Source organism: Sinocyclocheilus anshuiensis, unplaced genomic scaffold, assembly GCF_001515605.1.
Source record: "Sinocyclocheilus anshuiensis isolate Anshui unplaced genomic scaffold, SAMN03320099.WGS_v1.1 scaffold762, whole genome shotgun sequence".
Taxonomy (NCBI): Eukaryota; Metazoa; Chordata; class Actinopteri; order Cypriniformes; family Cyprinidae; genus Sinocyclocheilus; species Sinocyclocheilus anshuiensis.
In genome coordinates this window covers 640,455-658,296 of record NW_015542390.1, presented here as the reverse complement: position 1 = coordinate 658,296, position 17,842 = coordinate 640,455, and the positions used below count along the sequence as shown (strand labels likewise).

Genomic DNA, 17,842 nt, shown 5'->3' with positions numbered 1-17,842 from the left:
GTGAAAATTTCATTGTATTGTGGATTATATGCATGGTTTTTGGCATGAGCTTGTATTTCATATTAACCCTGAATATACTTTCTAGCATTGTTTGGCTGTAATAGACGTGATGCAGGCTTTATTCATAGGAGTCAATTAATATATTGCAGAAACATTAGATCCAAAGGATGTCATAAAACAACACCTACAATAAATCAAAATTTAATTACAATGCATTTAAAAATTTTTACAGGTTTAAACATTTGCCAAAATGAATGGTTAAAAGTATTTATAAACATCATAAAAGCTTAGAATGAACAACTTGGAAGTAGTCTGTGGATACAATTACAGGTTAGTTGTTAAAGGTTATAAGGCTCTAATTGCTTGATTTTGCCTTGCAGAGGCTTGCAGATCATTCCAGGCCATGATACTTATGCCAAAGCTTTATATTTGATACTCGGAGATCGTTTTGCCAATTTCAAGGTACTTCTTTATTACAGGTCCTTATTTAAGTGGAAGGCTTTTCTAAGTTGTAGTGTCCTGTACAATGACGGCACACAAGCAAGTTTAAGGAGTAGTTCACCCAAAAATGAACATTTCTTTATCGAAACAGATTTTTGTAATGTAGCATTCCATCAGTGTCTCAGCAATGGATGCTCTGCAGTGAATGGGTGCCGTCAGAATGAGAGTCCAAACGGCTGATAAAAACATCACAATAATTCATAAGTAATCCACACCACTCTAGTCCATCAAGTAACATCTTGAGAAGTGAAAAGCTGAAACAAATCCACCATTAATTGTTGTTTCTGGTCAAAATACGACTGTTGTTCTGTCACATCAAAATCCACCCACATATTTCTTTAGAGCTGTTTTGGACTGTAAATGGTGTTTGATCTGTGCAGATTTCTCTCCTGATTCAAATGAGATGACTTTTTCACAAGTTTCATTTTTTGGGTGAACTAGTCCTTTAATGGGCATTCATAACTTCTGAAAACATAGGCTTCTTCATAGAAAACACCAGGAAAATGATGAATTGTAGATGATACAAAAGTAGCCAAGTTGTGACATTGGAAGATGTGAAACATGGTGGCAAAGAAATCTTATGAATATGATTTATTTTGCAACGTTATTTTAATTTCCTCTGCTGTATTTTTGTAATATTAAGGCTTTTCTCAAAGGAGACAACAAATGTAAAGTTAATCACTCACCTTTCGTTTTGCTTTATGTAAAATAACAAGCCTAGACTCACTGGAAAAACGTGCCTCTACCAACATTTTTGCAAAACTCCAAAAATGTACCTATAAATACAATTCACTGCAATTTACAAAAAAAAGAGGCACTAGAGCAACCCAATCTCATGAAAGTGCGTATAAATAGTACGCCAAATAAAAATGAAAACTTGTGGTATTGATACGCAAAAATGGACTTTGGCGTGTATATGCTATGCGATGGGTAGAATTAGGGTTGTGGAGTAGATGCGTATCATATGTATGCGAAAACTGCGTATCATATGCACACCAATTTCGTATCATATCTATGCCAAAGTCCATTTTTGCGTATCAATACCACGAGTTTTCGTTTTTATTTGGCGTACTATTTATATGCATTTTCATGAGACTGGGCTCAAAAGAGACAGTAAAACACCAGTTATTTATTTATTTATTTTTTGCGTAAATTATGATTACAGGGCAGATTATCAATTAATGAAGACTCACTTCCACAAGGTTCCTTGCACAATACTATGTTATCGCCTCAAAACACTTTTAGTGCATGATTTATAAACTGATAGATTTCAATGTTTGCATCACACCGTAGCTCACCCGGAACTGCAAATCCACTTGGTTTAATATTTAGAAGGTAATGACATGAAATCGTTTTTATATGGAGGTATAATTTTTTTGTTCCCTTTCATGGGAACTTCGAACTGCGTCCTCTAGGGGGCGCTATGGGGAACGCCTCGTCGTGACCCGTGTCTGAAGCATACATTGAAAAAACACCAACTCGTTGGCCGGCGACGGTAGTGACGTCATGGCTGTTGCTGGCCAACGAGTTGGTGTTTTTTCAATGTATGCTTCAGACACGGGTCACAACGAGGCGTTCCCCATAGCGCCCCCTAGAGGACGCAGTGTCTCGTTCCCTAATCAGGGAACCATGGTTAAACAAGTAACCTGAGACGAGTTCTTCCTCAAAGTAAAAAAGCCACAATTATAAGAAATAATTAAACTAGGGAAACTATGAATTTATTTACATGCTGTTAATTAAAATTCAAAAATAATTTTGTCATCACAAAGCCAAGTAGTATTATTTTATGTGCACTGACATACTGGCTTTAGCACTTTGGAAAACACATCAGTCACTGGACATGGTTGTAAAGTATTATATGTTGAGAAGCCTTCCAGAGCTTTAAGTAAGTCTCCAACATTTCTCAAAGCTTGAAGACTATTATTAAGAATTATTCAGCACAAAGCAGTTGTTAATGTGGCCAGTTGAATAATAAAACCTGCAGTTTGCTCCAGCCTTCTAAACACTGGAGCGGCGGTGTAAACAGTAGATAACCATGGGCACTGTGCTTCATTATTTCACAGCTAGTGTGAAATAATGAAATATCCCTTGAAAAATGCAGGATTCACTGCCAATCCATGTCAAGGTAAACAACTACATGACTCTCGACCGAATCCTCTTGATTTCTGCTCTGTTTTGGTTTAATCATTGTTTGACCACATTCGAGCACAATATTCTGCTAACGGTCGACATCAAATTGATGTCCTCATTGCCGTCAGTTAGTTCTGTCTGAGCAGATCAAAACCAGACCCCTGTCGTTGCCTTGGTGATGCATAATTTGATGACCGCCGCAAGCCATTCTGGAAAACGTCAGAAGAGCATAAATCAGTGAAGTTCACCAGCAGGTGATCTGTTCCGATAAGCTCCAGACTCCAGTCTTTCTAGCCCACACGTCTCATCCAGTGTTTGTAACACATTACAAGTAATGCAAGTTAGGTAATCAGATTACTTTTTTTCAAGTAACTAGTAAAGTAACACATTTCTTTTTAATTTACAAGAAAAAATCTGAGTTACTTTTTTAAATAAGTAACTTTGTTTTCCCGTGTATTGACTTGTCCTCATGTTGAGAGAAATCAAGAGTGAGTGCAGAGGCGTTGTGTGCGCTTATAATTAAATAAGTTACATAACACACACATACTTTATGTATTTAATCCCATTTTATTAATATGTGACCCTGGCGCACAAAACCAGTCTTAAGCCGCTGGGGTATATTTGTAGCAATAGTCAAAACTACATTGTATGGGTCAAAATGATTGATTTTTCTTTTATGCCAAAAATCATTGGGATATTAAGTAAAGATCATGTTCCATGAAGATATTTTGTAAATGTCCTACTGTAAATATATTCAAACTTCATTTTTGATTAGTAATATGCATTGCTAAGAACTTCATTTGGACAACTTTAAAGATGATTTTCTCAATATTTTGATTTTTTGCACCCTCAGATTCCAGATTTTCAAATAGTTGTATCTCGGCCAAATATTGTCCTATCCTAACAAACCATACATCAATGGAAAGATTATTTATTCAGCTTTCAGATGATGTAGAAATCTCAATTTCAAAAAATTGACACTTAAGACTGGTTTTGTGCTCCAGGGTCACATATGTGTCTTTGCTGCTGACCTTTGATGATCCAATCTAACCATACTAATATGCAAAATTTACCTTAGATAAACAATTGTTTAATTTTTGTAATTGCTGAAGAGTCCTGAACTTTCTTCTCCTGCGTCCTGTTCTTCATGTAATCCAGAATAGCAGCACAGCTGAAAGGTTTGTTTGAGCTGCGCCCTCTACTGTACAGATCTGAATTTACATTTCCTTCAGCCTGAGGCGCATTCATTTCTCTTGTGAAAGGTATTTTACATTTGCCAAAAATAGAATGTTTTTATATTAAAACAAACAAGCAAGCCCAGGCAAGTAATGCAAAAGTAATGTAACGCATTACCTTCCATAAAAAGTAACTAAGAAACACAATTAGTTACTTTTTTAGGGAGTAATGCAGTATTGTAATGCATTACTTTTAAAAGTAACTTTCCTTAACACTGGTCTCATCCTTCCCCAGTCCAAAGCTTGTGTTTGGTCTTTCTTACCCGCTCTCCTGAAAGACAGCTGGAGGCAGATTAGAACCGGATCTCCTGTGAAGACCACAATGCTGAAGGTAGATCCAAACAAATCTACAGATTGTTCCTCTTCCGTCAATAGGAACCAAATGCTGGTTTGATCTTTGAGCTTTCGGTTAGATTCTCTGCATAGTGTTGATATGCAAACAGACTATAATGTGGCGTGACGGCGTGCAGCTGCGGGTAAGAAACCAAACAGAAGGATTGTGCCTGAGCCATGGTTTATTGAAATGCTTATACAAAATCACAGGTAGACAATTTATCTTAAGCAAATAAAAGGGATACATTAGCTGAGATGATCCAGAGATTTTTTTGTAAAAGTCTTAAGGTTCAGTCACATTAGTGAAATTTCACTGGAAAAATGTCCATATTCTGTTGTCAGTAGTGTAGAGAGGTATGAAGCAGCTCACAGAGAAGAATCAGCATGACCAACTTGAACCTGTTGCAAAATCTGCTTGGGGAATATTTTACTCTTATTCGAAATTCCCAATCATGTGGATTCCTATTGAAATTATTAGATTTTGCCAGCAAAAATGTACCGAACAATGGTAAATGTGACCTCACTTTTATTCTTAAGGACGAGGACTATAACAATAACAATAAAGATATAGTTTTAAAAATCATTCAAAATTTCCACTCAACTATAACAACATAGTGGAACAATATTGTTGGAATCGCTTTCAACATATTTTTTTTCCAGCTGATGAATGATAAAAACATTGGCAGCTAATCAGAACCCCTCCTGCTTTAAAAAGCTTGAGTATTTAAAGAGGCAGATGACAAAACGGCAAAAAATATTTTATTTTACATTGGTGTGGACGCTAATATAATTATCAATATAGTTAACGGTATCTACACCTTTAAAGGGATAATTTACCTGAAAATTACAAACCTGTATGGATTTCTTCTATGGAACACGTTAAAAAAAAACTTATTTTGTCAGTCACAAAAACTCATACAGGTTTGGAACAACATTGACATGATTGAGAAAAATGAATATGGATCTTAATTTTTAGCTGAACTAACACTTTTAACCCTCTGGTGCTGCTCCAAATTTATCTTTTTTTTTTTTTTTGTCCCCAATTAAATGAATGTACTATATTTTTAGTTTGATAATGTTTTTATTTAATATTTTGTATTTTTAGGGGATTTCATGGTACTAAATTATATTTATGGAATAGTTATTATCCATTTATTACCTGTTAACCTTTTTTTGAGCATAGACCTGAAAATTAAATTTCCAACTTAAACTGTTGTAAATCTTGAATGCTTTGGAGCACAGACTTACATTTGGTCTCTTTTTAAATAAGCCACTTGGCAGATTAAAAAAATGTTTAAAAAGGTTAGCAGTATATCATTATTAAAAATGCTATATACTATTTTTGCTAAATACTATTTTTTATTTTTTTTTATGAGAAATGTTTTTCCAAAACTGAAAACAGACAAGTTGTGTTCCAAATTTGAGGTTGATATCTCAAAAAAAAAAAGAGCTTAGTAAGATTTTCTTTGATACCACACGTTTCCACTAGATGAAGTTTGTTTCCAGTGCCACAAACCGAAGAAATGACTTTTTTTTCAGAACCATTTAACCTTTTTGAATCATGTCCATGATTTTTTTGTGTGTTCACATAGCAAGTTCCAAAACCAAGTTTCATACCATTCTGAAGTAAAAGAAAAAAAAAAAAATTTAAAATTTAAAAATGACCGAACAGCACCAGAGGGTTAACAGACATTTTGAATATTAGCAGTAAACAACTATGCTACTGTATCTGGCTGTTGGAAAACAGCCGTAATCTCGACTGTAATAGTCATCTGAGATGTTCTTCAGAATTTCACATGAATGGGTTAGTTGTTTCGTAGCCATTTCGAGAGTTCATTTAGAAATTAAGTGCCGTATGGACGCGTCTCATCTTGTGTTCCTGGCCTTCACCCTGGTTTCCCGTGTCCTACTGAATGAGCTCCACGAGCAGATCCTGTAGCTGTTTTCTCACGGCCCGCGAACGCTTGGCGTCCTCCCCACCGTCTATCTCAGCGCACTCCTGCACGGCTCGCTGCAGCTCCACCTGCAGGGGGAGCCCCGCTTTAGCACCGAGCAGCGTGGGAGAAAACCAAGGCCTGAAGATCTTCTCACAGATCACCTGCGGAGAGACAGAAAAAGAGAAGCATGACAGCTATCGACCCCAAAGGGAAAAGCATGGGTATGGATGAGGGAAGCGGCCATTAGCGCCATCCTGGTCTCGTTTCATCATCTCCGGAGCAATCATCAGCCATATTCGCTATGCGTGCCGTTTGAAAGCGATGGTCTCCTCGACCCAAGGCCTGAACGTTACAAAGCCCTCATTGTTCTGAATGGCAGGCCATACAATGGGAAGGTAGAGGTCACCAAGGGTTGCGTTAAGTTATCGGGAACGGAGAGATGGGCTCTGTCTCAGCCACCTGTGGCCCGGAGCTGGACTTGGTTTCATGCGACCAGCTCGTCTGTTAGCTTGCTCTCCTTAAGGGGAGTTGGCACTGACAGCAGGTGTTGACTACGAACGAACCGCAACGAACAGATGAAAGACGTTGCGTGACTGCGGCAAAGTATCTTCTGGAGAAATTAAACCTGCATTTACTGGTAATGGTGGCGGCATTCTGGAAAACAGTATTTATTGTCTTCTACTTATTTTTGTAACTTTTTCCCCCTAATGTGGCACAGACCTGTTTTCATGGAAGCTTATGTCCACCACAGAACCTTTAATTTTACAATTCTGAATTTTTTCTCAGAATTTCAAAATATAAACTCAGAATTGTGAGATACAAATTAGCAATTGTAAGTAAAATTTTCAGTGTCATAATTGTGGGATAAAAAGATGCAATTATCTTTATATATATATATATACTGTATATATATATATCAATAAACTTCCATAGTTTTTTGCTAAAATCATTTGATTTTACACAATCAATGTCTGATCTGAGCTACTTGCATATCTGGTAATAAATCATATATTTATGGGTTTTATATGATTGTTCGTTTATCTTTCTTTTTTTTTTTCCCAGTATAACAGTAAAACTAAGAACTAAGGTGAACATGCCAGGGCAGGGTGTTTCTCACATACGGGTCAGTTTAGAAACATCTGATATGTGCTATGTTTTTAAAAAAGTCATGTGAGCAACCTCTCAGAAAAATTAGAAAATTGGAATTGTTGGCTTGCAGTTTGAATTCATGTAGATTTATTACACAAACGTCTTGAGCAAATGTAGCTAGTCTCAAATGAGCTGCAGCCTGTTGCGGTTGACCGTAGCCACAACTGATGATGATCTGTTACTCGCCCAAAATAAAAGGTGCTTTCTTTGTTCGACCCTGTTAACCCCCATTGTGTTTAGGAGCAGTAATGACAGCGCTATCTGATTCCCTTCAGCGTTATCATAAACCATTAACATTCCCTGCATTTTTCTTGGCAATGTTTACGGCTGAAGAATGATTGCATCCTCCGGCTATTTTACTGGTATTCCTTTGTGACATTTTTCCAAAAGAAAGTTATTTTCTTTTCACTTTCAGCACCTTACCACATATATAATTGCTAACCACATACTCCATAGGATTATTGAATGCTGAAATATAGAAGAATTGATGCAAATTAAAAAATTGCAGTAAACAATGGAGTCAGAATAATGAATGCCTCACTCACCTGAAGGTTACTGTTTTTGCGTTTTGGCCCACATCTGTTTTTAGCTTTATCACACTTGGAAACGCAGTCGAAGAAGTTGCAGTCATTGTCACTGGTGCAGTTCTGCTCAAGTATGTCTCTCATTTTGGGCTCAAAAAAAGCCATGTCCACATCTATAGCCACCACCTGACCAGTGAAAAACAAAATAATAATCATAAATATAAAATATATATATATACAGCGGGGTCATTTAAATAATCTGGTTTTAAAAATCTAATTGAAACCTAGAAACAAAAAAAGAAGAAAAAGAAGTTGTAGAAAAATAACAAATTAAAAGAATATTTCATATTCTGCATTATTTCTAGGGCACTAATCAACTAAGTGACCATTTTCTCACAAATTGACAAGCTCCTTTGTATACGTCAGGTGTTCCTGCTTACACTGTAAAAAATCAAATACTAAAACTAATAATCAAGATTAGATAAAACTAAAATTATTATATTATTTGTAATGAAAAAGTATAGTAATAATATTCTGTATTTCAGATATAGATAGATACTGTATACATATCCTCTGCGGTCAGCTCTTAGACGAATAAGATACAGTAGTCATCGACAAAGCTGTTCTTCTGTTGCCTCATGCAGAGCTTTTTGTTTTATCTGAATATTAATGAGAATTTGTGAATGAAATTAACATATGCTTCTACATAAACAGGACAGGACAGTCAGTGATATGTCCAAAGTGTTTACAAAGCCAATACAGACTCTTCAGAAGAATCTTAAACGCATATTATTTCATGCTGCGCGTTACAAAAATGGCATATGGCTGATCTGGCATTGATTGATGGGAGTCATAGCAACACAAGCTGCATGATGTCAGGTGTTGTTTACAGTATGGTAGTAAAACCCATGAAACCCTCATTTATCTCAATCTCACCGGCTCCGCTGGAACACAAATATCATTTGATGTATAGATCTACAGACTCTAAATATGAACCTTTCATCTATTTTTGAGTGATATGATCACAAGATTTGATTAAATATTTTAGTTCACATTATATTTTCTCTTGCTTGTATAATAACTTATGCTAAAAAATGGCTTGTGTTTGAAGAACTCCCATGTTATAATAATGAATTTAATAAATATAATACAAATTAATAATCCATAATAATCATTGTTATAATATTAAATATTATTATTAATAATTGTCATCATAATTATCTTAATAACCTGGAATATTTGGACCATAACAAGCCCCAGGCAGCAGATATATAAGGAAATTTTTGGGAAATGTATTTGATCTTTCTTGTATATATAGTGTACTAGTGTATATGCGGGTCTTAAAAAGTCTTAATTCGTCCTTCCACAATATTAAGGCTTTAAAAAGTCATAAAATGCATTGCAAAAAATGGCTCTTCCTCAGTATTTTTGTCTTATTTTCAAATACAAATAACTAAAGATCCTAAAATCTTGTTTTCTACATTTCAAAATTAAGTGAGTTTATGCTTGAAACCAACACAATATCTGTCACAAACTTGTTTTCCATTTTGAATTTAGTAGATTTTTCTGAGCCCACTGATGTTTGTTCTTGTTTTAATCATAAACTCACTTCATTTTGTTCAATTTCTCAGAAAACAAGACTTCTGATCTTGTGTCATTTTGTTTCTCAAGTAAATGTATCTTGATTTAAGAATCTTTAAACATTTGCACTGGAAAACATGCATAAAATACTGATGACGAAGATCACTTTTTTGCGGTGTGATCGAAGTGTTTGGAAACAGAGCTATTCAGGCCTCAAGCTTTTTTTCCTCCCCTAAAATGAATAAAATAAAACTATATTTTCAGACTTTTAAATGTTGCTAATACGACTCAATGTTCCTCCCTAGACATTTACATTTAGAGATTATATTGATGTATTGTGTTCTCCTCAATTTATGACTACAATTGTATTACTTGGTCTTAAAAAGATTTTAAAAAGTCTTAAATTTACCTTAAAAAAGTTAAGTGTTTACTCACCGTCAGGTCCTTCCTGATAGCAAAGTTCTCTGGTTTGATATCACAGAGGTGTAAGCTGTGGGAAAAGTCGTTCTCGAAATGCTCCACCATCTCTAGAAAGCTCAGAGCCACTCGGGGCAGGTGTACTCCTCCTGCTGAAGGAGAGCCCAGAGCGAGGCCAGCTCTGCTCGCGAGTACGTCCGCTCGTTCTCCTTCAGCTTTTGGCCCCACAAGCGGGGCAATGTCAAGTTAGTTCCCGTCTCCAAGCCCAGAGAGTTCTTGATCTCCAGCGTGGCGTAGAAGACGACATCCAGCGGCGAGAGCTCCTCCTCGCCTCCCGTTCCTCCCGCTGTATCCTGGTACTCCAGCAGAGCTAAAGCCTCATAGGAGGAGAAGTTCTCCAGCTTTGACTTGAGAACGATAGGCACCCCATGCCAGCTGGCGGCCATGACCTTCTTGCCATTCTCGTAATAGAGGCAGCGCTTGTATTCCACACGACCGGCCACGCAGAGGTCCTCGCAGAGGTCACCGGTCAGAACTCCCTGCTGATACTCGGCACACTGAAGCAGAGACAGTTTTCACATTAGAAGCGAAATGTGAACAGTGATTGTGTTTTGGCTCCAAGCCATCATATACTTTATATATAATGTTTTTTTCACAATTGCAAGATATAAACTCACAAGTCAGAATTGCATATTATTAAGTCAGAATATTATATCACACAATTGTGAGAAAAAAGTCAGAATTGTGACAAAGTCACAATTAACATTTTTTATTTTTATGCAGTGGCGGAAATGGGCTTCCATATTTTTCATCATTGATTTAAATGTTTCTTATGCATCAAATCAGCATATTAGAATGATTTCTGAAGATCATGTGACACTGAAGACTGGAGTAATGATGCTGAAAATACAGCTTTACATCACAGGAATAAATTACATTTTAAAATATATATTAAAACAGAAAACATTTCTTTTAAATTGTAATCATATTTCGCAATACTGTTTTTACTGTAATTTTGGGAAATAATACAAATTTCATAAATAAAATACAATTTAGTATGATCACTAAGTACAGGTCAGAATTATATTATATTCACAAAATGTATTTGAAACATTAAAGTAGACGCTTGCATTTAATATGCATATAAAAACTTTATATTTTGAATTATGTTCATTATATTAATTCCTAGGAAGTCAAGTGTAAGTTTCAAGTTTCATAGTCTCGGTTTTTAATCAGTGCTTAATTCCATCTCATATCACACTTATTGAATATGTGCCTATGTTGAGATATGGCACCAGTGCCACCTGTCAGCATGTTTTACTGGCATGCAGTAAATTCACATATTTAATTTTGCAAAACAGTCTAATAATCATTTTATGCATGTTGTTGCTTTTGCTCTTGCATTTTTCTTCTTTAACCCTCTCATGAAAAATGAGGTAATTACTGGTTGTTGCTGCAGTTTGCACATATACATGTCAGTTCAGGGGCTCCAGGGCTTCGGATGATTTGTGTTCCACAGAGATTACACCGCAAATCGTCCTCTGTCACCTTCCAGAGTAAACAGCTGTTATCCGCACTCAGTCCGGCTCTGGTCAGGCTACTACAGTATCAGCATTGGCTTTAGAATGTTAGTGATATGTTTTCCTTATCATTATCAATCATAATGGTCCGGTGGATGCTCTCCCATTACTTGCTTGTCCCCCTACATAAAATATGTCCTCTGTGTTAAAAAGACCTGCTAAAGGTGTGTGAAAGTGTGTGTGAAGTTCACACATTTGTATAAACTTGGCTAAAAATGGCAGTAATAGATTTTTACATTCTCTGAAGACAGGGTGAGTGACTGTCACTATGCCAACATCATGTGGATGTGGAAGTGTTATTAGTAGAGTAGAGGACTCATATTTTAGCTGGAAGCAATGGTTTGAAGTTAAAAATATCTCAATGATGGATTTGTTTGTTTCAAACATGCAGCTTTTGGCATCATAAGAAGTTACTTGGTCTGGAGTGGTGTGGATTACTTGTGGATTATTGTGATTTACATTCTCTGAAGACAGGGTGAGTGACTGTCACTATGCCAACATCATGTGGATGTGGAAGTGTTATTAGTAGAGTAGAGGACTCATATTTTAGCTGGAAGCAATGGTTTGAAGTTAAAAATATCTCAATGATGGATTTGTTTCTTTCAAATATGCAGCTTTTGGCATCATAAGAAGTTACTTGATGGTCTGGAGTGGTGTGGATTACTTGTGGATTATTGTGATGTTTTTCTCAGCTGTTTGAACTCTCATTCTGACGGCACCCATTCACTGCAGAGCATCCATTCATTTCATCCATACATTTCTCCAAATCTCTAATGAATAAATAAACTCATCTAAATCGTAAATGGCCTGCATGCAGCTTTTGGCATCATAAGAAGTTACTTGGTCTGGAGTGGTGTGGATTACTTGTGGATTATTGTGATGTTTTTCTCAGCTGTTTGAACTCTCATTCTGACGGCACCCATTCACTGCAGAGCATCCAGTCATTTCATCCATACATTTCTCCAAATCTCTAATGAATAAATAAACTCATCTAAATCTTAAATGGCCTGAGGGCGAGTACATTTTCAGCAAATTTTCATGTTTTGGTGAAATATTCCTTTAACAACAGTGTATTAAATTCACATCATGTGTACTTTTGAAAGTGAATTTAGCATTTTCCTGATTCTGATTGTGAACACGCATTGAAAGCACAGACCATACTGAAGACAACTAAATTACTGTACACTTTTCTCTCCAAAGACGCATATTATATCTGACGGTGTGAGTGAGTTTCTTCCGCACCAGCGGACAGGTATAAGTAATAATAATAGCCAGCATCAGTAATTACCTAAATTACTCCCAGTTGGTTGCTTTACCATGACAACACGCTTGAAAAAAGCACTTGAATCTCAGAGGTCTGTTATCAGCTCGACTGAGTCTAAACATAGAAAGAGCTTCCTCCCTACAGACCCTCTCATGGGCCTCTCACGGAGTTCATGTGGGCCAAACACGCATGTTGTGCTCTGTGGTCACTCCGCGGCTTCTGTTCTAGGCTGATCTTTTTTTCAACACTCTTAAGTGCCAGCTAAATTCCCCACATACGTTTTAATTCCCAGACTTTGCTTCAGATGGGACAACAGCTCCCGTCTGCATGTAAAATTTCCCACTGTGAGGCCCAAATCCATTGTATGTTTGTGTGTTCATTATAGAAAGCACACTCACTGTGTTTAGAGATTTGAAAAATGAATGTGTGTAGGCAGGGAAAACTGAGTAGTGAGACTTGGCTCGGAGAAAGTGACTTGTTTGTTGTAAATCATGGCTGTGTTTGTCACAAAAACTGATCTTTTTTTTCCTTCAGTACATGAAAGAAGATTAAGTGCTGGATTTGACAGTTCTCAGAACATTCTGGCAAGGTTCTTTCAAAATTATGAACAAATGTTTTCCAGTAACGGTTTTAGAATCTTATTTTAAACTTATCTGGTCTTTAATAACGTTCAAAACATTAGCAAAAAAAAAAAAGTTTTTTATTCATATTTCATAGGACGTTTTTCTTCTAAAACAGTTTAACTGGATGTTTTTTTTCTATGTTACTAGTTTCAGAATGTTCAGGGAACATTCAAAAGTAAAGTTCCCATAATGTTTGCAGAATTCTAAAATAGAATGTTCCAACATGTTTTAATGAAGAATGACAACAACAACAAAAAAAAAAAAAAAAAGTTTTTTTTAAAACATTTAAAAAAAACTGGACATTTTGCAAGTTCAGAAAACATTCAGAAATAACTTTTTGAATAACTTCATGGGAATGATAGTCAAACGTTCTTATTTGTAGAAAAATCTACAACCAGTGAATATTTTTGGCTTAATGACATATATAGGCTACATACTTTTAGTTTGGTCTCAGTGAAAATGTGCATCATTTATCCTGTCAGGCTGTTGATAGTTACCTATTTAGCACTGACCCTAACCCTACCCGATACTTTATTTTCAACTTTTTGATTACTTCCTTCATTTTTATTGAAAATAAATGCCTTTACGGTGTGATACAAGATTTGAAAAGGGAGAAAAAAAAGTTCAGCAAAAGGCGGGATCGAACCCGGGTCGATCGCGTCAAAAAGCCAACAACAAACACTTATCCATCTGCGCCACTGGAGCTGATGATTTACAGCCACATTTAACTAAATGTAAATAGACACCCCGTATTTTTTAATCCATAGTAAAGGCAATTCATACAATACATTTAAACTGAGCTACTTTAATACCATCTCCGAACTTTCTACCACGACTCTGCTGTTCTTCGGCTGGTTCTTCCTGTATACGTTGATTGACAGATGTCTCGTCCAGTCAGCGGTGAGTAATCCCAAACCAATGGCGCTGTCTCAAACTATACCTACCTTTTCCGGTTTGTCTGATTTGTTGTTGTGCTTTCTGAATTGTTATTTAGTTTTTTAGATTTGCATTTGCGTTTGTAATTTGTTATTTTGTTTTCAGAATTGTGATTTTTTTTTGCACTTCTCGGTACTGTTCGCATCAAGCATCACTAATACTAGCTTATAGAGTTAGTGATTTGTACAGCATTAAATCCTGTTACTAACTCATCCTGCACAGTTTGTGTTTCAGACGTGAATGATACCTCAACCCGTGTGTATTGTTGAGGAGAGGTGTGCTGTTACTAAGCAATTGCTCTTCCATTTTTCACACACACACATATGTTTCAACTGTTGGAAAAAACAGAAAGCACACACTCGCACATTGAAGGAGGGAACATACTGAGCCATATCTAGGGAGCAGAAAACTAAAAGGCTCTTGTGAGCTGCACCAGTAAGCAAGCACAACTCCAGTGCTGAGTGAGGACATGAAATAAGAGGGAAACAATATTTTCTTTATGCTTCTGAGCATGTAAGGTAATGATTAAACATTAGACCCCAGAGAATAGCAGTCTATTTCTGTTGCCCACAGGCTGTATTGCCATCTGGCCTGAGCGCTGGCTAGTCACGGCATGCCAAGAATGTCTGCATAGGCTGCTCTGGGTCACTCCATCATTTTCACTTTACAAGAAACTCACTAAAACTGGGATACAAAATGAGAAAAGGGCCTATTGTCCGCCGGTATACTCTTGTATGCCAATAAACACATACAGTGGCCCCAACATTTAAAAACATGACATTTTATTATATACAAAATATTAAATCAGCTGGGATCTGCAAACAAATGATGCTCAAATTACATGCTCAAATAATGTTTCTTGTAAAATTTTTCCAAACCATTTTAATCATTTGTTGTTTTTGTAGTGGATACTGCTGTTCAAAAGTTTGAAATCAGGTATAATTTTAATATGTTTTAATATTTTTATGCAGCAAAGATGCATTAAATTGATCAAAAGTGACCGATTTATTTCTAAAAAATGCTGTTCTTTTGAACTCATCAAAGAATCCTGAAAACAATATGAAGCAGCACAACTGTTTTCAACATTGAGGATCATCAGAAAAGTTTCTTAAACAGCAAATCAGCATATTAAAATTATTTCTGAAGATCATGTGACACTGAAGACTGGAGTAATGATGCTGAAAATACAGCTTTACATCACAGCAATCAATTACATTGTATTATATGTTCACATAAAAAAACAGATATTTTAAATGGTAATAATATTTCACAATATTACCGTTTTTACTGTATTTTTGGTCAAATAAATGCAGCCTTGGTGGGCAGAACAGACTTTTGTGGCCCTTATATATATATATATATATGGCTGTATATTTGCAAATGACAATTTTTTCTCTCCAACCACTACAATTTCATATCTTGAAACTATCAAAATTACTCATCTGAAGCATTAAACCTAATACAAAACATTGATCTTCACATGAAAGTCCATCAAGTCAGTGGGCCATGTCTACCCACCGCATGGAAGCCCATCTGAGCTTAACCTTCACATTAGAGTATAAACAAAGCATGAAACCGAATCGAGAGCCTGCAGCAGAGCACCACTAAAAGAACAGTTTGGTTCGTTTCATGGACTCATGCCAACAATTCTATTATACATAGGCCTGGTTGCACAGGTGACAGATGGTACCGCTGATTAAAAAAGGTCTCGTGTAGTTCAAAGAGTAACTGCCCAAAGCTTCTCAGCCACATGCTGCCAGAAACTATAAACAGTTTATTGTGTGAACCACTCTGCGCTGTTTATTGCAATGCTGAAGCCCTTAGAAAAGCTTAACTGTTTGTGCAGATTATCAGAATGTTTTACAATTCATCAGCTGAGGAGTAGGCTTTAGTGTTTCGGCGATGCACTGTAACAAATACGGCATGAATGATGGGTCGCATTATCATAACTAAAACCTCCAGGAATTGTTTTGGTCTCCATTAAAGCAATAAATTAAATTAACACCTTTCAGTCGTCACACCCGTTACAAATAAACATCACTATTTCTGTTTTACGTTAGAGTTTAAGACGATGTGTGTCGTCATAAGAGGAAACCAGCTTTGACAATTTATGGTTGGATTTGATTCTACAGCATTTCCAAACAAACATCTAATGTGAATTATGAGAACCATCTCTGTGCTTTTGAACTGCGCTAATAAGATAATTCAGTGGGAAATTAGACACAGAGTACAGGATAAACAAATCAAAACTCAAAAGCTTATATTACGCTTATTTGGAAGTCGCTCTGGATAAAAGCATCTGCTAAATTAATGCATGTAAACAAAATTTTGCCATCCTACAGATGCTTTTTTCCCCTTGTAAAATAATGGATGATACAGAATTAATGGGAGAGTTGTTTGGAATGTCAGTGTGAAATGGGAATACACTTCAAAAATTTGCAAAAAAATAAATGTTTACTTTTGAATATTGTTGAGTAATAAGAGCTAAAAGGTACATATGCAGAAAAAAATTGCTAGTAAATTTCACAATTAATTGCAAAAAAATGACAAGTAACACATCTAATTAAACATGAAAATGTTGAAAAGTAGAATATATATATATATATATATATATATATATATTCTACTAGCAGCAAACACATGCCTTCAGTTGCGTAGATCTTCATTCTTCTATTTTTGACTTTTTACAATTATTTAAAAAAAAAAATTACAATTATGTTACAGTGTACCTTTTGGCTGTGCAGGTTGAAAATGTTTTAGCAAAGAGCAGGGTTATCAGCTATTTAAAGAAAATCACACAAAATAAAATAATTAAATAAAAAAATGTTGTGTGGAATTAACTCATCGTCCATAATTCTCTGTATATTGTGAAACCTGAACCAAAATGTTCTCCCTAAACATCCCTGAGAATTTCTAATTGAATGTGTTTTATTTACATTTTCAAAAAATTACATTCTACAGTTATTTTACGTTGTACCTTTTGACTGTGCAGATACTAAGAGGTTGGAAATGTTTTAGCAAAGAGCAGGTTCTTCAGCTATTTAAAGAAAAGAACACAAAGTAAAACAAAACAACAAAACAATTCTGTGTGGAATTAACTCATTGTCAGTAACTCCCTATAGAGCCTTGAACTGTGATTCCTGAGCCAAAATATTCTCGCTAAACATCCCTGAGAATTTAAAAATGACTACGACCCAACAATTACAGCAGCCAGTCTGTTATTTTCACTTCATCCTCATTGCCAAAATGACATGCACCTCATAGTTAGAATCTCCACCCAGTTATCATTTGTACAATATTGGCACACAGCAGCATTCCATTGGCTTGCAGCTGTTGAATTCAGTATAATATTTATCTTAGCCTGCTTAAATATTAAGAATTAGATGACTTTTTGTGTCCTGATCTTAGATATTACAGGAGCAAAAAATGTAATTCACTCAGAATATTTCAAAATATGCTGAGTGAAATATTCAAAATATTCATATTTCAAAAAAATTGCATCAGTCAGAGTTACTTCAAAAGTATGAATTGAAATGAAATAGTTTGATAGATTTATTCATATAAATATATATATATATATATATATATATATATATATATATATAAAAAATAAAAAAAAATTACTTGTCTAT

At 35.6% G+C, this 17,842-nt stretch overlaps 1 pseudogene; it reads right to left on the bottom strand.

Annotated features, from left to right (window-relative positions):
* Window positions 1–5,630: 5,630 nt before the first annotated feature.
* LOC107692760 (protein FAM69C-like) overlaps window positions 5,631–17,842 on the bottom strand; it is a 14,760-nt pseudogene continuing 2,548 nt past the window's right edge.